The 24,572-nt window shown below is 45.6% G+C and overlaps 1 protein-coding gene across 2 annotated transcripts in view; it reads left to right on the top strand.

Annotated features, from left to right (window-relative positions):
- The window catches only part of USP7 (ubiquitin specific peptidase 7), a 70,227-nt gene that overhangs the window by 4,055 nt on the left and 41,600 nt on the right, over nucleotides 1–24,572 (top strand). The gene's annotated exons all lie outside the window — the stretch shown is intronic.

The raw sequence follows: 24,572 nt of genomic DNA, 5'->3' as shown, positions 1-24,572 counted from the left end.
TGACTAATGAGTTTGCCCGCCACTGCTAGACTAAATGCTACTGTGTAGTTGGAAGCTGTGAGGATTAGGCAATTGTGGCATATTGTGTGCAAAGAGGTAGTAAATGACAGTGGTCAACTCATTAGTCAACAGAGCCCAGTTTGCCGACCACTGTCCTAGGGTAATTACATCCTAATGTGGATCAGGAAGAAAACATAACCAGCCTCAATCTAAGCAACACTGTTTATGAAATGTGGGACTTGATGTACCTAAATAGGTATTTAAGGCCAATGGTATAAATGTTTTAAGAAAGATTAAATGGGTAGCCTAGCCAGCATAGCTCAGTGGTTGAGCATCGACCTATGAACCAGGAGGTCACAGTTTGATTGCCAGTCAGGGCACATGCCCAAGTTGCGGGCTCGATCCCCAGAGTGGGACGTTCAGGAGGCAGCTGATCAATGATTCTGTTATCATTGATCTCTCTCTCCCTCTCCCTTCCTCTCTGAAATCAATAAAAATATGTTTAAAAAAATTAACTGGGTAATAGAGATGATGAGTGGATGTTTGTTGTGACACTGGTACTGCAGTTTGGTCAGCTCCATAGCCTTCTCTGATAAGGACATTCTTGTTCTTGCACTAGTGTTAGATCATCTAATGGGAGCTTGAGCATCAGGTTGTAGCAGGGAAGCCAGGTCACCAAGCCTCCAGACTTTGGGAGTTGGCCTTAAACTCGCTCTGGATACCCATATCCTGTCACCAAGCTCTTTTGGTTTTCCAGCTGCCACCCTAAAGCAAGGTCCCTGTTGCCTCATGCCGGGACTTTGCAATAGCCTTCTTACTGGTCTTGGCTTCCTGAGTCCCACACAGCTATGAAAATGGACTGCCCACAGGACTGCCCGGCCCTGTCACGGTCCTGATTTTATTTTATTTTAATTAATTAATTAATTAATTCATTCATTCATTCTTTCACTGTCCTGCTTTTAAAAAGACTCAGTGTGCTGCCTTCCCTGTAGAGGGTAAGTCACACAACACAGTCTAGGCCATCAGAGTCCTCAGGATGGCCTCAGCCTGCTCTGTGCTTCAGGCTCCCAGCAGGCACACATTTTTGTGTTGCATGGAGTATAGCTCCAGGTTCTGGACCCCACAGTAGCGTAGATGGTGATGCGACAGCTTCTCTTTCTGGAATGCACAGGGCAGATACCCCAGGAAGGAGGTTCAAAACCCATTCAGATGCCACCTTTTTCCTAAACCTTTCTGGTCTCCTCAGCCACTGTCTTTGCCAACCTTCTGCCCCATGTGCTACCTGTGAGGTGGCCGCTTGTGTACTCATCTTTCTCACTGTTGCACTATTTGTGCTGAAGTGACCATCTTATGTTCCTTTTCTGTAAATGTACTGTGGAAGATATTTCTTCAGAAAACAGCAATTCTAAGACTAAAGGTAGTAAGTAGTACAGGAGATGGCTGGCTGCCTGAATGGCTGGCAAGATGGCCTGTGAAAGAGTGCTGAAGCCATAAACCAATATTGTTCTATTAGCTGCAAATTCAGTTTTGTCGCTTTTACCGGAACTTGCTTCAAATGACATTTTTTATGGTTTTGGAAAGAAAGCTTGTTTTCCAGATAAGGACATTGATAGAGATCTTAATAAATTACTGAAGGTTTCTTTTGAATATTTTCAAATTTGTTTTTATTGCTATTTCTGGTTTTTGGATGAGCAGTAGGTAGCCTGGTTCTCAGTTTCCAAAGCAATGCAATTTTAATCTGGAGACCAACAGTTGTAACAAGGTATTTCTTGACATGTATTGTGGCAGAGTTCAGTGTTAAATGTCACCTGCTTTATAAGCTTCTTGTTCTGAACTAATTTGAACTTCAGAAAGTTGGAGGAAGCAGGATTTTAAGTGCCATGTATAGTCCAGAAAGTTAGTTATGCCATTTTTCTAGTGGGTTAACACATGCCTTGGCTAATGAGAAGTCAGATGTGTTGAAATTTTCTTAAAGAGAAGCAGGCTTGCTTCTGAGGGTTGGTGATTTAAGTTTGGAAGTTGGGAATGGAGGTAATTAGAATGTTTCCCAAGCAGGGAAATATACCAACCTGGGCAAGAGCCAAATGCTTCCAGAACTTGATGACACGTTGAATGTGGGACTAGCAAGAAAGAGGGGCCTCTGGGAGAACACACCCTGAGAAATAGCGTCACTGTCTGTGTTGTTGGGTGGACAAGAGCTGGGAGAAGACGACCACACTGGGGTTATAATGATGGATGGCCTACTGCCTAGTACTGGCTGGGCCCTCACTGCGCTGTGCAAATGCCACATTGTAGCAAGTTTAGCTCTTGGTCAACCATTGAGGTGTGGGGACCACTCTTGTGAGGTCACAGCTGTTAATATTCACAGAGATGCCCACATATCCTTTCAAGGAGCCCAAGTTACTGATTGATAGCTTTATCTTACTGAATGTTTGAAATATGAGTGAATATTGTCTGAGTCTCTAGGTGGTAGGTCCTTTTTCTTTTTGGGTCACTGAGACGCTAAAAGCTGTGGAGAAGGAGACCTCCTGTGTGACCACAACAGTTCTACTGGATTTTCCTGCCTGGCATAGAATATTCGAAACCCAGGTCCTCCCTCGGTTTTGATTTCGTGCCAGTGACTAAATTAGTTTTTTGACATCCTAATGCTGGGAAGGCAGTGTCCTGTGTTATGTACCAGCCTCCAGAATATCGACTAGGGGAAGGTCTAGGTATCGCAATAAGTTGTTCAACTGGCCTCTGGTTTGGAAACGGGTTGTAGTATGCGTTTTTAGGATGACCTGTATTGCAGAGCAAGCTCACACCCAGGGTGTAGCCACAGGAGTCTGGGTGGTAATCTCACTTCTCTTGCCTGTCCCTCTTGCCACCCTACTCTGGGATTTTCAGAAAGTTGAGAGGAGTATTTCCAAAGGAAACCATGTGGCATTGCTCTAATGTGGCAGCTGAGCAGACCCTGCCACTCTATGGCTCCTTACAAAAAAGCCCCTTGTAAAAAGGCATATGGGCATTTACCTAGAGTTGTAAATACATTTCATCAATATGACTTCAGAGAATGAATTATTTCAAGGCTCTTATTTGACCCTGTGCACTTGCTGTTTTATTTTTCTTTAATTTTTAAATTTTTATAAGAGTTTATTTGAACCAAACTGATGACAGTGCCAGGAAGCAAGATCTCAGATGTTTCCTGCATTTGCTGGAAGCATGTGCTATCCTGGCCCGGTAGCACAGTTTATTGAAGCTTCATCCTGACCGCCAGGGTTGTAGGATTGATACTCAGTCTGGGCACATACAGGGATCAACCAGTGAGTGAGTGCATGGATGAGTGGAACAGCAAGTTGATGTTTCCCTCTCTCTCTCTCTTCTCCCTGCCTTAAAAAGAAATGAATTTAAAAAAAAAAACAAAAACAAAAAAAAACAGCCTAAACCGGTTTGGCTCAGTGGATAGAGCGTCAGCCTGCAGACTGAAAGGTCCCAGGTTCGATTCCGGTCAAGGGCATGTACCTTGGTTGCGGGCACATCCCCAGTAGGGGGTGTGCAGGAGGCAGCTGATTGATGTTTCTCTCTCATCCATGTTTCTAACTCTCTATCTCTCTCCCTTCCTCTCTGTGGAAAATCAATAAAATATATTTAAAAAGAAAACAAGCACATGCTAACACTCTTTAACATGTTTACATAGTTCAGCTCCTTTTAAAATGTAGGGTAGGTAATTTTGAAGTGCTTGCTTCTTACAGTTAGTAGTTTATATAAGCTTGGAGGAGAAATTATTCAATCAAATAAACTGTGAAGTTGTTAGAAACATCCCATATCCCAGATCATCTATACATATGAAGAGGTAATATGCTAATTGGTCCTAACGGCATCACAGTAATGACCAATTTGCATATTGACAGACCAGCAGGAGGCTGTGCGCGCAGCAGGGGGTGGGCGGCTGGAGCCAAGTTCCCGGGGGTCTGAGGAGAGCGCCTGACAGGAGCCCGGACTGTAAAGAAGGAAGAGGAAGTGGCCACGGGGAGTTCTTCCAAGCCCCCTGCACGGGCACCCTACCCCAGCCCCCGCACTCCTGGGGGGACAGACGAACACCCTACCCCAGCCCCCGCACTCCTGGGGGGACAGAAGAACACCCTACCCCAGCCCCCGCACCACGGGGGAACGGGGAGGCTGACGGGACAGGGAGAAGACCCAGCCTCGGGGGTAGCTGCAGTCCGTATCTCCGACTTCCCATCTCTTGCCCCGCCACCCCCGCCAGGGGCGCCAACAACAATAGCATGCCAGCGACCATCAGTCAGCACCCCCGAGCCACCCGGGGCCTGTGGCACATGGCCCACTGCTGCCCGGACCCCTCCACTGGAGCCGCACGCCCCTCCTCCCTACAACTCCAGACCTGGGTGGAGGCAGGCCTGAGCGGCCCCCCAGGGTCAGACCCATCCCCCCCACAGCAGCAGCGCCATCTCCGCAGCGGAAGCACGCTGAACCTCACTGGGGGCGCGGCTAAACCCGCCCTCCTAGCCGGCCTGGCTCTGCCCTGGCCATGCCCTGGCCCGGCCCCCACCCCGCTCCAGGAGATTGGAGCCCCGCCCTGAGCAGGTACAGCTGAGAAAGAGCCACGTACAACTTAAAGAATGGCGAATGGCGCCCAGCGGGAAGGTTTAACAGTTACTACCCCTTTGGCCTCGCACCCCGCCAGCACCTCCAGGGACGACCACCGCTACAGGGCTGCTGGCCAGAGCCCGCCCCTCGGAGGCCTGCAGAACCCTCTGCAAAGCTTCCATAGCTACAGTCCCAGGAAACAATCATGCCCTCCTCCCCTCATCAGCAGCTGTTACCTGCGAGGGTACCTGTGGGCTTAAAAATAACAACCCCTTCCCGTTTAGACATTACTTACTTGATGAAACATTTCTAGGTTCATTAGCTCGGAACCTCCTCATGACAACCCAGTGAGGTAGGCGGAGAAGAGATTACACTTCCCATGGTATATGCGTATGTATTCAGAAATGAAGCTCAGAGAGGAAAAGTGTCAAGCCCAGTGGTTCCCAAGGTGCAGTACATGCCCCACAGCGGGGGCAATTTGATTTTAAGTGGGGGCAATTTGAGAATGAGTTAACTGAAATTTTTGCATTTCTTATGGTTCTAGGGGCCTCAGCTACAGCGTATCCTATATAGTAAATCCTATATAATAAAAGGCTAATATGCAAATGACCAGTCACTAGGATGCGCATTGACCACCAGGGGCAGACACTCAATGCAGGAGCTGCCCCCTGGTGGTCGGTGTGCTCCCACAGGGGGAGTGCTGCTCAGCCAGAAGCCAGGCTCACGGCTGGCGAGCACAGCGGCAGTGGTTGGAGCCTCTCCTGCCTAAGGATGTCTGACTGATGGCTTAGGTCCACTAAGCTGTCAATCGGACATCCCCCCAGGGCTCCCGGACTGCGAGAGGGCACAGGCCAGGCTGAGGGACCCCCTTCCCCCCATGTGCACGAATTTTGTGCACCGGTCCTCTAGTTGTTTTATAACCATACTTGTTGGAATTCTCCCCAAGAATCTCAGCCTTTTCGTCTTATGTCTTGAGCTTGTGAGGACTTAGAGGGTGGACAGAAAGGGGTTGGAGTGCCTGACTTGCAGAATGCCCTCAGAAGTAGCTGGTGGAGTGAGGGTTGCTGTGGCTCTTTGTGAGCTCCAGCCTCTGGGCTCTCCCTCTCTGTCAAGCCTGGGAGCAGTGGTGGCCTATGGCTGCTTCTCCTGGTTGGTGTGGTATGGTGTGGTGTGTCTTCCCTAGCCCGAAGAAGTCCTCATTTCTCTGAAGCACTCCATGTCTCCTGCTACTGGTGGGAACAAACTGAGGTTGTGTTCCTACTTTAGACCAATCTTTGTCCAAAAAGCCACTTGTTTTCATATGGGGGCATGAGGACATACATATGTGAGAGGACTCTTAAGGGTTTATTGTACTCTGCAGTGTGGTAGCCACCAGCCACATGACTGATTTTAAATTTAAAATAAAATGTAAAATCTCATTCCTCAAGTGATTAATTGCATTTTATGTGTTCAGTAATTATACACGTTGGTGGACAGTGCAAATGAACCTGTCCCTCAGTGAAGAATATGTTATGGCCAGCGCTGGTGTGGTTGGCTCCTTGGCTTAAAGGTGTTCCGGTAGCATTAGTATGACACTGAATGATAGAAAGTGTTCCAGTGTGTCCTGGAAAAGTAACATTAAAAAGAGTAAAAGCAGTGGAAACTTATGGATAAGTAGTTCTTGGGCAAACCCGTTATTTAGAGCTTGGCTTCTCCAGTTACGTGTGGTACAGAACCAGGTTTTTTCCTTTAACTGCCACTTCATTGTGGACAATTTCTAAGTTGTGTTTTGTAGAAATTTAATGCAAACAAATTACTTAAGTAAAATAAAATAGACATACAGAATACAAACCCCAATTTATTATTAAAACTCAACAAAGGTAAAGTTTTCATTTCAACAGTTATACTTAGAACAAACAGGAAGAAAGGAAAGTATTGCATAAACTGTACATGTTTGTTGAAAGTGTGTGTATAAGCCATTAATATAAAGAAACACTATCACAATTCCCTATATTAGAAGCCTACATGCACACTTTGAAGAATGCGGGTTACACAAATAGTTTTTGAAGTAACAATCTTGCTTCCTGCTTGGATGGACAATATCCTTGCTTCTCAGAGAGGATGATATTTATTCCCACCGCTTCTTTGTTTTACTGATAGTTGGGTGAATCGTATGTACCCAGTGCTGCAGAGGTAGCAATGAGAATGGGAAAGATCTTAAAGAGATTTTCCAAAGTTTATCTGTAGACAGCTTCAACTGTAGCTTACCAACTTAAAGTTAGCCGGCGTGGTTCAGTGGTTGAGCGTTGACCCATGAATCGAGATCACTGGTTCAATTACTGGTCAGGGCAAATGCTGGCTCAATCTCCATCCAGGTAGGGAGCATGCAGGAGGCAGCCAATGACTTTTCTATTTTTCTATCCTTCTTCCTCCCCCCTCTCCAATAAAAACACGTATTTTGTAAAAAGTTAAATTGATCTTCCATTGAAAGAAATGGATTCTGGGTTGTATCTACTTTTGGGTTGCAGTTAAACTAACTCTAAAGTCTGTCAGGCTGTAATGTGATCCTATGTGACATGTGCCACACAAGTTCGACAACACCCCAACTAACCCCAATGGGCCTATGCTTGGATATTGCAGGAAAGATTGCTAAAAAGTGTCTATGCTTGTTCATTTTGACAGGTCCACAGAGGGGCACGCAGAGCATCTTGTTTTTAGCCCCACCCCTTTTGCTTCCTGGTTTTCATGTGGACCAGGGATCATGGCTCGCTCCTGACTCTTTGCACCCTCGTGGCAGCAGAGCTGACTTGTTGCAGGGCTTTCGTTTATCAAACACACTTGTGAAAGCCCTCTTGACTGGCCCGGCCTTGATAAAGACACCTGTTAAACGTGCAGGGGCGACCTCAGGGAAGGGCTTTTGTGGAATGGTGCAGAGGAGGTGGCTGTGCCACAGGGCTGGCCTGCTTTGGGGAAGGAATGGGTGAGTGAAGGATTCACAGCTGAGTTTGAAAAGAGGGAAGGGCTGGATTGGTCAGAGGCTGGAGGTAAAGAATAACAGGATGGGATAGGGACCTTCAAGTCTCTGACTCAGCGGTTGCCAACCGGTGGTCCGAAAGGTTGCTGCTCTGACTAGAGGTGTGATTAAGTTAAGGGGAGATTATTCAGCATTATCCAGGTGGGCCCACTATAATCAGAAGTCCTTACACCTGAAAGAGGGAGGTCTGAGTGTCAGAGTGGTGTGGTATGAGAAGGCCATTGCTGGCTTTGAAGATGGAAGGGGAGCTACAGAATGTAGATGGTCTCCAGAAGCTGGAAAAGGCAAGGAAACAGATTTTCCCCTTGAGCCTCCAAAAGGGACGTGCCTTTCGGACCCCTCAAATTTAGCCCAGTGAGCCTCATTTCCAGACTTCTGACCTCTAGAACTATAAAAGAATAAGTGTGTGTTGTTTAAGCTACAAAGTTGTGGTAATTGGTTCCAGCAGCAATTGGAAATTAATACAGGAGCTAAGGAGGTGGGAAAGAAGCAGCAGGTGGGTGTCCAATAAATGTAGCTGGCCTTGAACTTTAGAGACTGCAGAGAGGCTTGATGACTACGAGGGAACTAACCCTCACTCTGCCAGGACATGTGATGTGGGCTGTACCTGTACTAACTCCTTAGCTCCTTACTACAACACTGAAATAGATGCAGCAGCATCCCTGTTTTGTAGCAGAACAGAACAAGGTATTGATCAAGTTACTTTTCTCAGGGGCAGTGATGGGATGAGAACCCACACATTTTGGCTTCACACATTTGCGTTTTACTGATCATAAAGAGGGAGGGAAGGAGAGGGAGGGAGAAACATCTCTGTAAGAAAGAAACACCCATCGGTTGCCTCCTGTACGCGTGCGTCCCGATGAGATGGAATCCGCAAACTGGCTATGTGCCCCAACCCAGAATCAAACCTGCGACCCTTTGGTGCACAGGATGACATTAGCCAGGGCAGTCAATTGCTGCCTTCTCCTATGTTTCTTCCCTCACCACCCCGTACTGGTATACTGTAGTTGGGCTTCCTAGTCTGAACGTTTTTGTGTGGTTCACCACATGCTTTGAATATAGAAAGTAGCTCATGCCTGGCTGGTGTGGCTAAGTGGTTGAGTGTTGACCTATGAACCAGGAGGTCATGGTTTAGTTCCCGGTCAGGGCACTGCCTGGGTTGCTAGCTTGATCCCCAATAGGAGGCAGCTAATCAGTGATTCTCATCATTCATGTTTCTATCTTACTTTCCCTTCCTCTCTGATATCAATAAAGATATATTTTTAGAGAGGAACAAAAAAATAAAGTAGCTACTGCCAAAATCGACTGGGGCCACCCCTACACACCCCTACAGTTCAGCAAGTGGAACAGGGTGGCAGAAGACACAGAACAAAATAGTTTGAGTTTTTAAAGGTAGATGACTCCTCCCTCCTTTGAGAATTGCAGTAACTGAATCAGGTATTCAGTAACATGATCCTGAGTTGAAGTGAATCGTCTCTAAAGCAAATCAGCCGGGGTTCTGGGTATATGGAGAAGGCCCAAGTCTTGCCAGCTGGTGCTCAGGTCACAAGTATGCTACATTTCAGAGTACCCAATTCTCTGGACTTACAGGGTTAGCTGGTGAGGCACCTTAATTCAAGATGCAGACCTCTACTGAGGTCCTGTCCCCAGAGCAGCATTACAGATGAGCAGGCCCACACAGATGGCACGAACCTGGCTGCTCTCCCCTCTCCCTGGGCCACCGTCTGTTTTGAAGCCCTGACCAGCTGCGCTTTCCTTCTCTCTTCTAAATCACCTAGTTTCTTCCTTAGGACGGCGGCTTTCAGAAGGTGGAAAGGACACTGGGTCAGAGGCACAGAGCTCCGGGCTGACTTACCTGGGTAGGGGTTGAAAGGAATGAGGTGACTTCAGAGGCTAGTCTCCTTGCCTCACTAACCTCCAGCTAGCTGTGTGGTATTGCTTTTGTGGCATATTTTGAATGTTTTCCTTTGGGGCTTTTCCTGATGGAATTTTAAAACAGAATATCCATCTTCATAGGTAACTTTGGGAAGCATGTTTAGTGTGTAAAGTGATTGCAGTAGTCAAAAACTGTAGAAAAACACTTTTAAATATACAGAAAGCCTCACTTGGTTTGATGTCAGCCTTTGGCTGTTAAGTCACTGATTGAAGAAAGCTTAAATAAATGTGGCCTTTTGCTCTTAGTTTTTCTGAATGTCCCTTCTGTTCTCAGAATGCAGTGTAGGACCCATCTCTCTCCAAGTGTGTCAGCAGCGGGGTCTTAAGTTTCTGTGATTTCCTCTGAAATCATACCTTTTTTGGACTGGACATTGCATCAGATGGGTGATTTCAGCTGTGCAGATAGATTTAGGATATTTAATGGCTATCAATTATGTGAGTGAGTTTCTGCAGAGAAAAGATACGAAGAGGCCTCAAGGAACTGGGCCAGAAGTGAAAATGTCCTAAGAATGAATGACAGCACCAAATGATAATTGCCAATGTGTTGAGCAGTGGGTTGGCAAAGTTGAGACCTTCAAAGAAATTGATTTTGGGAATGTTTGGAGAGGATGCAAATAAGTGAGGCAATCCTTGGACCTCATCGTGGGGAACAGAATTGCATATGGTTTTTGAGGTGACTAGTTCAGCTTCAAGACACATGGCAGCCAGCTGCACGGCTTCTGTGTCTTAGCAATGCAAGTTAGTGACAGGTGGTTGTAGCCTCCTTTAGCACTCACAGTTCACTGGGATTGTGGCCCCTGCGGATTTAGGTCTTGAGGATTATTCTAAAGTTTGTTATTGATTACCTTGGGAATGGAGAATATGAGGAGAGGGAGAATTAATGACTGCAAATCTAAATGCTTTCTGTTATGGCCTGCATTAACATCTAATTTCTCTTTCGATGAAGTTCAGTCCTATCATTTTTTTTTTTTTAAGAAGCCCTTTATGTTTCTTAAAATACTGTTCATTTTGGGTCTGTCGATATCAGAGGGCACTTGGTTGTATGATTTTTGTATTAGGGCAGAAAGTGTTTATTATGCCTCCAACTCTACAGGTGAAGAAATCCAGGCTCTGAGGGATGAAGTGATTTCTGGACCTGGATGATTAGGTTTATTTTAATGAACATTAAGTAAAATTAGCAGTTCCTCAGCCTCACTAGCCATACTTCAGGGGCTTAGTAGCCACATGTGACTTGAGGCTTCTAGATAGGACAGCACAGCTATAGAGCATCTACATGGTCACAGAGAGTTGTGTTGCCAGTGCTGCTCTAGACCAGCCTGTGAACTTGGTTTAGCTTTGCTTTTCAGGCGGGCTTTTGCCTTGGTTAGAATAGTGGAAAACCGAGCATTTCTGTCTGTAATAAGCTAGGCAGAAGGTTCCCCAATCAGGCTCAGCATATTGCATACTTGCTGGCAATCTGGCAATCACTGAATCACTCCTTCAGGCTCTGGCGTGGGTGTGGTTCAAAGATGTAGAAATGATAAGAGATGTCTTTGCTTAAGGGAAGTCAGCAGGTTATATATAGATGGGTCATGTGCATACATAATTAATGCAGGAGAGAAAGGGATAAATGCCAGGAGGGGTGAAGAGGTAGGGTTTTGGAAGTTGAGAAGAGAGAGCATGATAGGTTGTGGAGAAGCTGGAAGGTTTGGTGAAATGGTACTTGCAATGGATTGTAAGGGATGGTTATGATTTGAGTTCAGGGGAATTTGAGGTAAGACTGCCAGAGGCAAGACTTCTGGGTAGATGAAAATAGAGGTATCTTCCGTTGTGTTTCCTGGGCATATCTATTATGTTGTCATTAACACATCGGGTTGTATTCCTTTGCTTTACTCTTCCCCCATCTTGGATCTAGGTCAGAAGTGCAGGTATTTGAGTCAAGGTCATTTTCTACCCCTGAACAGTAGTTGGTCCTTAGTACCAAATAATCAAATGCATTGTGTTTTTATATTTTAGATTCTGTCAGACTGGAACATGTCACAGTGTTAAATGCCAATTAACCTTAATTTTACCCACTTCAGTACCAGTTAAAAAGGGTTAGGTTTCCATCTGTCATCCTATGTCTTTCTGATAAAATGTTAATAATCTGTAAGATTGAAAAAATAGCAACTTTTATTGAGATATAATTCACATACATCATAATTCACCCATTTAAAGTGTATAATTCAGTGGGTTTTAGTAAGTTCACAGTTGTCTATTAACACAATAAAAATTGGAACCTTTTCATTACCCCAGAAAGAAATCTCGTAGTCCTTCAGTCACTGCCTGTCTTCCCCCACCCCCATCAGTGTTTCATTCCTTTATTGCAAAACTAGAGGCCCGGTGCACGAAATTCATGCAGGGGTGTGTGTGTCCCTAAGCCCAGCCTGCACTCTCTCCAATCTGGGACCCCTCGGGGGATGTCCGACTGCCCGTTTAGGCCCGATTCTGGTAGGACATCCCTCTCACAATCCAGGAATGCTGGCTCCCAACTGCTCGCCTGCCTGCCTTCCTGATTGCCCCTAACCACTTCTGCCTGCCAGCCTGATCACCCCCTAACTGCTCCCCTCCCAGCCTGATTGCTCCTAACATCCCTCCCCTGCAGGCCTGGTCATGCCTAACTGCCCTCCCCTGTAGGCCTGGTCACCCCTAACTGCCCTCCCCTGCAGGCCTGGGTCCCCCCACCACCACCACCACCCAACTGCCCTTCCCTGCAGGCCCGTTCGCCTCCACCTTCCCTCTGCCGGCCTGGTCACCGCTAACTGCCCTCCCCTGCAGGCTTGATTGCTCCCAACTGCCCTCCCTTGCAGGACTGGTCCCTCCCAACTGCCCTCCCCTGCTGGCCTGATCGCCCAAAACTGCCCTCCCTTGCAGGCCTGGTCCCTCCAACTCCCCTCCCCTGCTGCCCATCTTGTGGTGGCCATCTTGTGTCCACATGGGGGCAGCCATCTTGTGTGTTGGAGTGATGGTCAACTTGCATATTACTCTTTTATTAGATAGGGTGGAGGCCTGGTGCACGGGTGGAGGCCAGCTGGTTTACCCTGAAGGGTGTCCCAGATCAGGTGGGGGTTCCCTTGGGGTGTGGGGTGGCCTGGGCGTCCCAGATCAGGTGGGGGTTCCCTTGGGGTGTGGGGTGGCCTGGGCGAGGGGCCTGTGATGGTTTGCAGGCTGGCCATGCCCCCCGTCGACCCAAGCGGAGGCCCTGGTATCTGGGATTTATTTATCTTCTATAATTGAAACTTTGTAGCCTTGAGCGGAGCTGAGCCTCCTGCTCGCTCCGTGGCCGCAGCCATTTTTAATTTTTTTAAATTTAATAAATCTTTATTGTTCAGATTATTACAATTGTTCCTCCTTTTCCCCCCATAGCTTCCCTCCACCCAGTTCCCACCCCATCCTCTACCCTTACTCTCCTCCCCCCACTGTCCTCATCCATAGGTGTACGATTTTGTCTAGTCTCTTCCCGCACCCCCACACCCCTTTTCCCCCGAGAATTGTCAGTCCACTCCCTTTCTATGCCCCTGATTCTATTATATTCACCAGTTTATTCTGTTCATCAGATTTTTTTTATTCACTTGATTTTTAGATTCACTTGTTGATAGATATGTATTTGTTGTTCATAATTTTTATCTTTACCTTTTTCTTCGTCTTCCTCTTCTTAAAGAATACCTTTCAGCATTTCATATAATACTGGTTTGGTGGTGATGAACTCCTTTAGCTTTTTCTTATCTGTGAAGCTCTTTATCTGCCCTTCAATTCTGAATGATATCTTTGCTGGGTAGAGTAATCTTGGTTGTAGGTTCTTGCTATTCATCACTTTGAATATTTCTTGCCACTCCTGTCTGGCCTGCATAGTTTCTGTTGAGAAATCAGCTGACAGTCGTATGGGTGCTCCCTTGTAGGTAACTAACTGTTTTTCTCTTGCTGCTTTTAAGATTCTCTCTTTGTCTTTTGCTCTTGGCATTTTAATTATGATGTGTCTTGGTGTGGTCCTCTTTGGATTCCTTTTGTTTGGGGTTCTGTGCGCTTCCGGGACTTGTAAGTCTTATTTCTTTCACCAGATGGGGGAAGTTTTCTGTCATTATTTCTTCAAATAGGTTTTCAGTATCTTGCTCTCTCTCTTCTTCTGGCACCCCCATAATTCTGATGTTGGTATGCTTGAAGTTGTCCCAGAGGCTCCTTACACCATCTTCATATTTTTGGATTCTTTTTGCTTTTCTGGTTGAGTGTTTTTTGCTTCTTTGTATTTCAAATCTTTGACTTGATTCTTGCGATCTGCTAGTCTGCTGTTATATCTCTGTATAATATTTTTTATTTCAGTCAGTGTATGCTTAATTTCTAGTTGGTCCTTGTTCATATCCTCGAGGGTCTGGCTAAATTTATCGGCCTTTTCTAGGAAATTCTTGAAAAAACCTTATAACCGTGGTTTTGAACTCTATATCCAGTCATTTACTTTCATCCATTTATTTCATTTGTGACCTGTTTCTTTGTCTCCACATTTTGGCTGCTTCCCTGAGTTGATAGAGTGGCTTTGTGTGCTAGGTGTCCTATAGGGCCCAGTGGCTCAGCCTCCCCAGTTACCTGAGGTGGACACTCTTGGTGCACCCCTTTGTGGGCTGTGTGCACAGTCTTGTAGCTAAGCCTTGATTGTTGTTGGTATCACTGGGAGGAATTGACCTCCAGGCCAATTGGCTGTGAGGGTCAGCTGTGTCTACGCTGGGAGAACTTCTGTGCTGGAGACACCCTTATGAGACAAGACTTGCAAAAGCCTCTGTGCTCAGCTTGGATGGGATGGAGTCTCAGGGCGGAGCAGACAGCATTGGTTTCCCGTCAGCCCTGCCCTAATAGGCCCCTGTGTCTCAGTGTCCCGTGGTAATCGCTGCAAGCACCTCTGAGAGAAAGCCGCCCCCAAGTTCCGCCCGCGGCCGCAGCCATTTTTGTTGGGATTTATTTATCTTCTATAATTGAAACTTTGTAGCCTTGAGTAGAGGCCAAGGCAGACCAGGGCTGTGGAAGCTTGGCTTCCTCCATCACCGGGGGCAACTCAAGCCTCCTGCTCTCTCCAGCTCCATGACTGCTGCCATTTTTATTTGAATTTATTTATCTTCTATAATTGAAACTTTGTAGCCTTGAGTGGAGGCCTGTGCCTGCCAGGGTGTGTGGAAAGCTTGGCTTCCTCTATTGCCGGGGAAACCCAAGCCTCCTGCTCGCTCCATGGCCGCAGCCATCTTGGTTGGGTTAATTTGCATACTCACTCCTGATTGGCTGGCGGGTGTGGTTTGTGGGTATAGCGGAGTGATGGTTAATTTGCATATTACTCTTTTATTAGATAGGATAGGATAGTATTTCATCTGTGGAACCTCACCTTATTGGATCAGAAAATAGGCCTTATTCAGTATTTTTAAAAGGGACTTTTTTTTATGTGTGGTTATGAGTGTACTTTACCACTAAATTACCTGGATGGTATAAGATGAGGGTATCCGTGTCCATTGAGGGTCCAATCAGAGCATCAGAGTAGCAGTAGAGATGGATAAAGGAACTTACTAGATTTTTACTTTGCACAGTTGTGGGAGCTGCCAACGGTCCATGGAGTCTGGGTCTGGGTCTGGAGCTGAAGTTTATAAGGCATGCAGTCTGCAAGGGAAGAACTAGGTACCCATAGATCTCACAAAGCTAAGGGCCCACAGGGCAGAGAAACCCCAGGCATAAAGGAATGTGGGGCTTCTTTACTCTTAATACTCAAATTACTAGCAGGTTGTCTCCTCTAAGTGGGAACTCTGCAGGGAGAGGCTTGTAATTCCCGTTTACTAAAGGGACACACTACAGATCCACTAGTCAGTCTGATCTTTGCACTACAAAACTTTTTGTTCTCAGAATCCTGTTACAAAAACCCCAAAGAGATTTTGGGTAGGTGGGTTATATAATTATTTGCCATATTAAAAATTCAAACTATTACAGAAACCCCAAAGAGATTTTCGGTAGGTGGGTTACATAATTATTTGCCATATTAAAAATTCAAACTAAGACCAATCATTTTATTTAAAGATTATATACCAATACATGAAGAACACAAAGAACACACTTATAGGAAATAATTATTTTTCAAACCAAAATTTAATGAGGAATTAAATTATCTTTACATTTTTGAAAATATCTTTTTATTGTCTGCTTAATTGAAGATGACAGCTGGATCCTCATAGCTGCTTGTGGAAATGTAAAGAAAATGCAGTCTTACAGAGGCACATAGTTAGAAGAGGGGAGTACCTGAAAAGCCTTTCAGATACTTGTGGCAGTTCTTTGCTGCTGCACCAAAGCTTGGTAGCTTCTTAAGGTTAATAGCAATGTGCAGTTTGAAACTGTGTGAATTAACTTTTCATGCTCTAATACAGTGGTCGGCAAACTGCGGCTCGCGAGCCACATGCGGCTTGTGAGCCGCAGTTTGCCGCTCTGTTGACTAATGAGTTTGCCGACCACTGCTCTAATACATTAAAATTCATTGGTCTGTCTTATACTTTTAATGGATCTTTTCTAATACCATTTGTTCGGGTCATTTGGAAAAGACTGATTTACTGAGTTACACAGATCTTCTAAATATTGACATACTAGAGGCCCTGTAGACGAAATTTGTGCACGGGTAGGGTCCCTAGGCCTGGCCGATTGGGGCCTTCCTTCCCTCCGCGCTGGCCCCTGGTGGTCAGTGCACATCATAGTGAGCGGTTGAACTCCTGAGGGGACACTTTGGATAGTAGCCTTATATATATATAGATTTCTTTATTACACTTACATTTTAGAACATTGAGTGCAAGTGCCCTAAAACACCGCATTCATGTATGTGGCAGCCTCGTGCTGTTACCTGTTTGGGGATAGAATTGTAGTAGTTCTAACTCCTGAAACCTTATCGGGACAGAGAGCAGTGACTTTTGTTCTGTATGTAAGAGCCTTGATACTCCTTGGCAGCGTGGGTGAAGATAGTTGGGTGGTATTTGTGGCAGCCTAGTCATCCACAGCAGGGTGGTGGCCACTTCTGTATCAGCTAATACCATGGGGATGGGGAGCAGGCAGTGTTGGATGGTCCCTGTGATAGGGAAGTGGAGATCAGAATTCCCACCCCCCACCCCCCCACTTAAAGGTGGTCCTGTTAAGATGAATAACAGGTATTTCATGAGCATTTAAGGGGAGAGCACAATATCAGATGTAATTTTTGATCTTGATTATTTTGCTTTCTAATCCTTCATAATGGTCAATATTCCACTTATTTTTATTGTTTGTATCTCCCCCCTTTTTCCAATTTAAATGTTATAAAATAGCACACTTTTTTTTTTAAAGTATATTTTTATTGATTTCAGAGAGGAAGGGAAAGAGAGAGAGAAACATCAATGATAGGAGACATTCATTGATTGGCTGCCTCCTGCACACCCTGTACTGGGGATCAAGCCTGCAACTCGGGCATGTGCCCTTGACCGGAATCGAACCTGGGACCCTTCAGTCCACAAGCCAATGCTCTATCCACTGAACCAAACCAGCTAGGGCAACACACCTTGTTTTTATGTATTTGAGTTTATCAGAGCAGAATATGTGTGTGTTATTAAACTATTGTTTTAGTTGATATTTTCTTTCAGTTCTATTTTGACTTCCCATTTTCCTTGCTCAAACAGGTTTATTTGCTATTCCTCTTTGAAGTATCTGTTCAGATATTGTTTTTTTTTTATTATCAAGTTTTGAGAATTCTTTATATATTTGGGATACAAGTTATTTGTGAGATGGGTGATTTGCTAGTATTTTCTCCCAATCTTTACTTGGTCTGTCTTTTCTCTTAACTGACTTTTTCTGGAGCAAAAGTTTTCAGTTTCGGTGAAATCTAGTTAGTCAAAATTTTCTTTTATGGATATTGCTTTTGTTATGTCTAAGGAATCTTTGCCCACTCTGTTTTCTTTTAAAGTTTTAGTTTTAAATTTTATATTTACATCTATGATCATTACGAGTTAATGTTTACTTAAGGTATGAGGTTGGGGGTCTTTGTTTTGGCCTGTGGGTGTGCAGTTGTTCCTTTTCCACTGAATTGCTTATACCTTTGTAAAAAATCAAATATTGTGCTTATGTGGGTCTGTTTTTGGACTCTTCTGTTTCATTGGTCTGTGTAACTCTCTTTGCTAGTGCAATTCTGTCTTGATTACTAAAGCTTTATGATGAATTATAAAATCAGGTAGTTTAATTCGTCAGACTGTGTCCTTAGTTTTCCAGGTTGTTTTACTTCATTTCCTTTATTTTTCCTTATAAATTTTAGAATCAGCTTGTCTATAGGTAGAAAAAATCCTGCTGGGATTTGATTGGAACTGTATTTAGACATATAGTTTAATTTGAAGAGAATTGATATCTTTACTGTGAGATTCCCAGTTCGTGAACGCAGTAAGTCTTCTGTGCCAATGACGTTACTTCTTGGGGTCCAGTTTTCACAGGGGACATTGCTAGTGCATCAACAATGTTCAAGGTCTCCTGGTTTGTGAACTGTATGGTCCCCTCCCCCTACTGGGGGGTGGGGAGGGAGAGACCGTATTTTCTTTCCTACTCCTGGGAAATTCTTCTGTCTTCCAGGAACTTTTAAACCATTTCTTTGGCCACTAGTTTTTTATAAATGCGGGTGTTTCTTTAAAACCCAGGGAAGGTCTTCTCAAAAGGACTATAAAACCTGAGTGGTTTTCTGCCTGCACCAACACATTTAAAAAAACACACACAAAAACCAGAAACAACTTAGTCTTCTGTTCTAGGGTTATTCTGTTTGTGGTTTTATTCAAATAAAGGAATTCAGTTGAAATTGGTTGTGTTTGACTAGTTTTAACTAGCTTGTTTAAAACTCTATCTCTGACCTCATCCACAGCCCCTAAAGTACCTTGTCTTTTAAAATAGTTTTTAAGGAAAATCTACGTGTTTAAGAGAGGATGCTGCCTTTTGCCAATATGTAAACTGATCTTCTAGGCAACAAATTGTTTAGGTAATTAATACCTTTATTTTAGGTTCTATTCCGAATGCCTACTTCCTCCTGCCTCTCTTTTTCCTCCTCTGGTATACTCCTGATGGCTATTGAGGTGGAGTCATGCTTGGGCAATATTTGGGTTGTGCCTTTTTGCACCACGATTTGCTTTCCTTGTATGTGTGTGTTTTAACTTTTATTGTAAAGGTAATACATATTCACCAAAACATTCAAACAACATAGAAACTAGAAAGAAAGCCTCCATTCCTCAAGAGTTAATTTGTATCCCTAATGTATTTGGACTTTGTCACAGGTCCATATATGCAAGTTCACTCCTTCTATAAGGACATCCTTGTAATTTATAATTTATTCAATGATTCCTCTATTGGTAGACATGTCTCTTAAACTTTATTTAAAACTACATGAATGTAGAGTAAATTTACACACATAAGTAAACTTTGAGATAATTGAATTTTTAAATACCAAACTTTAATATTATTTTTAGAGAAATACTGCAGAAAATGGACCACTTATGTACGACTCAGTTGTTCAGTATCCACATCATTTACTATGCAGAGCTCTCAGAAATGTGTGATTTGTGGAACTACTTGTCTCTAGGTGAAATGGCCTGTTTCTGTTAAGTTGTTGTGCCTCCCCCTTTTAATAGTGCTTTATTGAGATACTAGAGGCCCAGTGCATGAAATGCGTGCACTCAGGGGGGGTCCCTCAGCCCAGCCTGTGCCCTCTCTCAGCCCAGGAATCCTCAGGGGATGTCCAACTGCCGCGGAGGCAGGAGAGGCTCCCACCACTGTCACTGCGCTCGCCAGCCGTGAGCCTTGCTCAGGACTTCTGGCTGAGTGGCACTCCCCCTGTGGGAGTGCACTGACCACCAGGGGGCAGCTCCTGCATGGAGCATCTACCCCTGGTGGTCAGTGCACTTCATAGCGACCGGTCATTCCAACATTTCGTTGATTTGCATACTAGCCTTTTATTATCTACACTAATAAAAGAGAAACATGCAAATTAACCATCACTCTGCAACACCCACAAACCATGCCCACCAGCCAATCAATCAGGAGTGAATATGCAAATTAACCCAACCAAGATGGCTGCGGCCACGGAGCGAGCCGGAGGCTTGGGTTTCCCTGGCGATGGAGGAAGCCAAGCTTTCTGCCCACTCTGGCCTGCCCTGGCCTCCACTCAAGGATACAAAGTTTCAATTATAGAAGATAAATAAATCCCAACAAAAATGGCTCTGGCCACGGAGTGAGCAGGAGGCTTGGGTTTCCCCGGCGATGGAGGAAGCCAAACTTCCTGGCCTGCTCTGGCCTCCGCTCAAGGCTACAAAGTTTCAGTTATAGAAGATAAATAAATCCCAGATCCCAGGGCCTCTGCTTGGATTGCTGTGGGGCGTGGCCAGCCTGCAAACCACCACAGGCCCCTCATCCAGGCCGCCCCACGCCCCAAGGGAACCCCCACCCTGATCCAGGACACCCTTCAGGGCAAACCAGCCGGCCCCCACCCGTGCACCAGGCCTCTATCCTATCTAATAAAAGAGTAATATGCAAATTCACCATCACTCCAACACACAAGATGGCTGCCCCTATGTGGTCAAAGATCCTGCCCCCATGTGGACACAAGATGGCCGCCACAAGATGGCCAGCAGGGGAGGGGAGTTGTGGGCGATCAGGCCAGCAGGGGAGGGCAGTTGGGAGGGACCAGGCCTGCAAGGGAGGGCAGTTGGGGGCGATCAAGCCTGCAGGGGAGGACAGTTAGGGGTGACCAGGCTGGCAGAGGAGGGACGTTGGGGGCGACCGGGCCTGCAGGGAAGGGCAGTTGCGGGGGGGGACCCAGGCCTGCAGGGGAGAGCAGTTGGGGCGGGACCAGGCCTGCAGGGGAGAGAAGTTGGGGGGGGACCAGGCCTGCAGGGGAGGGCAGTTAGGGGTAATCAGGCCTGCAGGGGAGGGCAGTTAGGGGTGATCAGGCCTGCAGGGGAGGGCAGTTAGGGGCGATTAGGCTGGCAGGGGAGCAGTTAGGCATCAATCAGGCTGGCAGGGGAGTGTTTAGAGCAGTGATGGCGAACCTATGACACACATGTCAGCACTGACACGCGTAGCCATTTCTGATGAAATGCGGCCGCATGCCGAGGATGAAACATTTGCGACTAGAGTCTTGGAGTTAGTTTTTTCCTCAAAGTGACACACTACCCGAGTTATGCTCCGTTTTTTGGCGAAGTTTGACACACCAAGCTCAAAAGGTTGCCCATCACTGGTTTAGAGGGTGATCAGGCTGGCAGGCAGAAGTGGTTAGGGGCAATCAGGAAGGCAGGCAGGTGAACAGTTGGGAGTCAGCAGTCCTGGATTGTGAGAGGGCAGTCGGACATCCCTCGAGGGGTCCCAGATTGGAGAGGGTGCAGGCTGGGCTGAGGAACAACCCCCCCTCACCCCCCCTGCACAAATTTCGGGTCTCTAGTATAGGATAATTAACATACCTTGCAATTCACTTATCCGCAGTGTACAGTTCAGTGGCTTTTAGTATAGTTTCAGAGTTGTGCAACCATAACTCCAGTCAATTTTGGAAGATTTTTATTTCACCAAAAGAAGCCCCTGTATCCCCTATCCATCACCTCTCCAATCTCCCCATTCCTTACCTACCCACTCCCCCTTAACTGAGGCATTCTGTCTCTAAGGCACTTCATATAAATGGAGCTATAGTATATAATATGTGGCCCTTGATGTTAATGGGCACTTAGGTTGTTAACTTTTCTCTGTAAAAAATGGTATTTCAATGTAAGAAATTTGCTTGTGTGCATCTTTGGGTATATATTCTAGTTTTCTTTGGAATGAATTCATTTTGTTTGAAAAGATTTGATTTCTGATTTTATTAAATACTGCCTTTGGGGAGAATGATTTGACTGTCAATATGCGCCCCAGCTAGCCATTTGATGCCACGCATTTTGCGAGACCCTCAGTATCAGTGGGCATTTCCAATATTTTCCATTGTTAGTATGGTAGATGAAAAGTGGTATTGCATTAATTAGGGAAGTCGAGCATATTTGTTAGTCTTTTGTTTCTTATTAATTTCTCCTTTGTTGTAGTTGGGTTGTTTCTTTCTAATTTATAGAAATTCTACATTCTGAGTGTTAGTCCTTTTGGTTCTTGTGTATTGCAAACATTTTCTACCTTCATCATGTAGCTTCCATGAACCTGTGTCTCTGCTAGGTATGCTGGGACTTTCTTTTCCACAAGTGACCTGTGCTACACAACTTAGCAGATAATGCTGGGTCTCTTTTTCTGTGGAACAAGATCAGATGTGTAAACAAGCAATGGACATATAGGTTCTGCAGTTGTGCAGGATTGACATATGTCTCAGTGCCCAGCCAGCATTCAGTCATCAGTCAGGGTTTGTGGGACAGACATGATTGGCAGTTAGGATGATCCTCCAGGGAGCAGATGGTTTTTACATAGTCAAGTCAAACAGAAAGCCCCAAACAGTTTTATTTAAGGAACACAAATTTATATGTGGCCTTCTTTGTGGCTTATTTTCATGTAACTAATTTAAATTGGGATTACTTCAGAGTATAGAGCCAACTGTCAGATTTCAATAGAGTGGGTCTACTTTGAACCTTCAGGCTCTACTGCTTAGTAGCTGGGCAGACATCAACATCAGGCCCTGTGGTGGCCCACCAATGGCAGAGGACCAAAGAAGTCCTGGCTTTGTAGGACAGGACTCCCAGCCATTTTTAAAAACATATATTTTACTGATTTCAGAGAGGAAGGGAAAGGGAAAGGGAGATAGAAACATCAGTGATGAGAAAGAAACATTGATTGGCTGCCTCCTCTATGCCCCCCACTGGGGATCCAGCCCATAATGTGGGCATGTGCCCTGACCGGGAATTGAACCGTGATCTCCTGGTTCATAGGTCGATGCTCAACCACTGAGCCATGCTGGCCAGGCTAGCCAGCCATTTAAATGGGAGGTGCATATAGCCAAATCATGTAAAAGTCATAAAATAATTAAAACCAGAACACCTTGCCGAAACTGGTTTGGCTCAGTGGATAAAGCGTCGGCCTTCCGACTGAAAGGTCCCAGGTTCGATTCCGGTCAAGGGCATGTACCTTGGTTGTGGGCACATCCCCAGTGAGGGGTGTGCAGGAGGCAGCTGATCGATGTTTCTCTCTCATCGATGTTTCTAACTCTCTATCCCTCTCCCTTCCTCTCTGTGAAAAATCAATAAAATATATTTTTTTAAAAAAACAAACCAGAACACCTTAGAGTTGTGGTATTAAGCTATAATTTTCTTTTTAATAATATGACCAAAGGAATTCTGAGAGCTTCTGGAGGCTGCCCTGCTAACCTGGCAGGCTAGCCCCGAGGGGCACCCACATCCTCTGCAACACAGCAAGGGAGGCATCTATCTGGCAGGCTTGACCACATGGGTGTATGGGGTTGGCAGCCAAGTTCCGAACACTGGAACCATCTTAGCTCCAATGGTCCAGAAAGCTCTTCTTTGAGTAGTGCTTTCAAGGCCATGGTGGCTTTCTTTTCTTTCTTTTTCCTTTTTAAATTAAAATTTTATTGAATTTATTGGTGTGACATTGGTTATTAATTATGTAGCTTTCAGGTGCATAATTCTATACTACATCATCTGTATATTATTTTCACCACCCAAAGTCAAGTCTCCTTTTGTTACCATCTTATCACCCCTTTACTACCTCTCCCCCGTGGGAGCATATCCCAGAGGGAACATTTGGAAATGAAATGTAGAGTCCTTATCATGGCCTTCATGGCCCTTCACAGCCTTGGCCCTGCTCTCCTTATATCTGAACCTCATCTCCCATCTTCTGCATTGCCACTCTATCTAGAATGTGTTTCTCTAGGTTCTCTGCCAAACTGGCTCGTTTACATTCGTGGTTTCGACCTGTGCCCTTTTCTTTGTGGCTGATGATACATGTCCAAGCCCCGTGGGTCTGTTAATACTGTTTTCCCCTGCATTGCAGTTGTCCCCTCTTGTCTCCTCCCATAGCTTATCTGCCTGTTCCGTCCTGAGCCCCAGAGCCCCTCCCAGCTCTTGGCACACACAAGACGATTGATAAGTGGTAGGTTGACTAATTTCTGAGAGAAGAGTGTGGGCTCTGCCCAGTCCCGGACAGAAATGCTTGCCTTCACCTCCCAGGTTCTTCCTATCTGGAAAAGATGTGTTAGAAATAATTAGAATGTCTTCTTCGTTGTTACTGTGATTGCAGGCAAATAGGGCATGCCCACCGTCTAGGGATGCTTTGAAGTCCTTGATAATGGCATCGTCATCGATTAGAAGTGATCTTTTTGAAGCATAGTTGAAGTTTTCCACTTAGGACCACATTCAGAAATGGACTACTTCTGGGAGGCTTCGCTTTCCTAGTCAGGCACAGAGGGAGTGAGGGCCGGAAAGTGTTTGTTTCCTTGGAGCCAGGGGGCAGTGTTGTTTTTGTCTGTGACTGGACAAGCAGGGGCCATGTTGCCTTGTTGGCACCTGCTTCTCCCCACCCAGTGGCCATGAGGGTGGTAAACTTTGGGAGCCACTGACTCAAGGAAGGGAGAAAATACTGACTTGAGGTGAGAGTGGAGTAATTCAGATCCGAGAGTCCTCATGTTTGTATTCTCATAAGAACTTCAGTCCCTGGTTACCTCAGGTTCTGTCCAAGGACTGGCTGTATTCCATGGTCTCATCAGAGGCCTAATGTTGTCTTAGACCAGCGGTCGCCAACCTTTCGGACCTCACAGACCACCAGCGATCCACGGACCGCTGGTTGGCGACCGCTGCTCCAAAGGTTTCCTTAAACCAGCAGTCGCCAGCCTTTTGGACCTCACGGACCACCAGTTGGCAACCGCTGCCTTAGACGGCTTGCACAGAGGGAAGTGGAGTTGACTTCACTGAGTTTTCTCACAGAACCATATGTTCTCTCCAAGTGGCAGGAAGTTGTTTCCCAGCTCTCAGGAGGCTCTGGTTTCTTAGGGAGTGTGGCAGCTCCCAGCCTGGGTGTCCCTCATGACTGCCCACCTTCCTTTGTGTTG

Source organism: Cnephaeus nilssonii, assembly GCF_951640355.1.
Source record: "Cnephaeus nilssonii genome assembly, chromosome: 2".
NCBI classification, from domain to species: domain Eukaryota; kingdom Metazoa; phylum Chordata; class Mammalia; order Chiroptera; family Vespertilionidae; genus Cnephaeus; species Cnephaeus nilssonii.
This window is presented reverse-complemented; position numbering and strand designations above follow the sequence as displayed.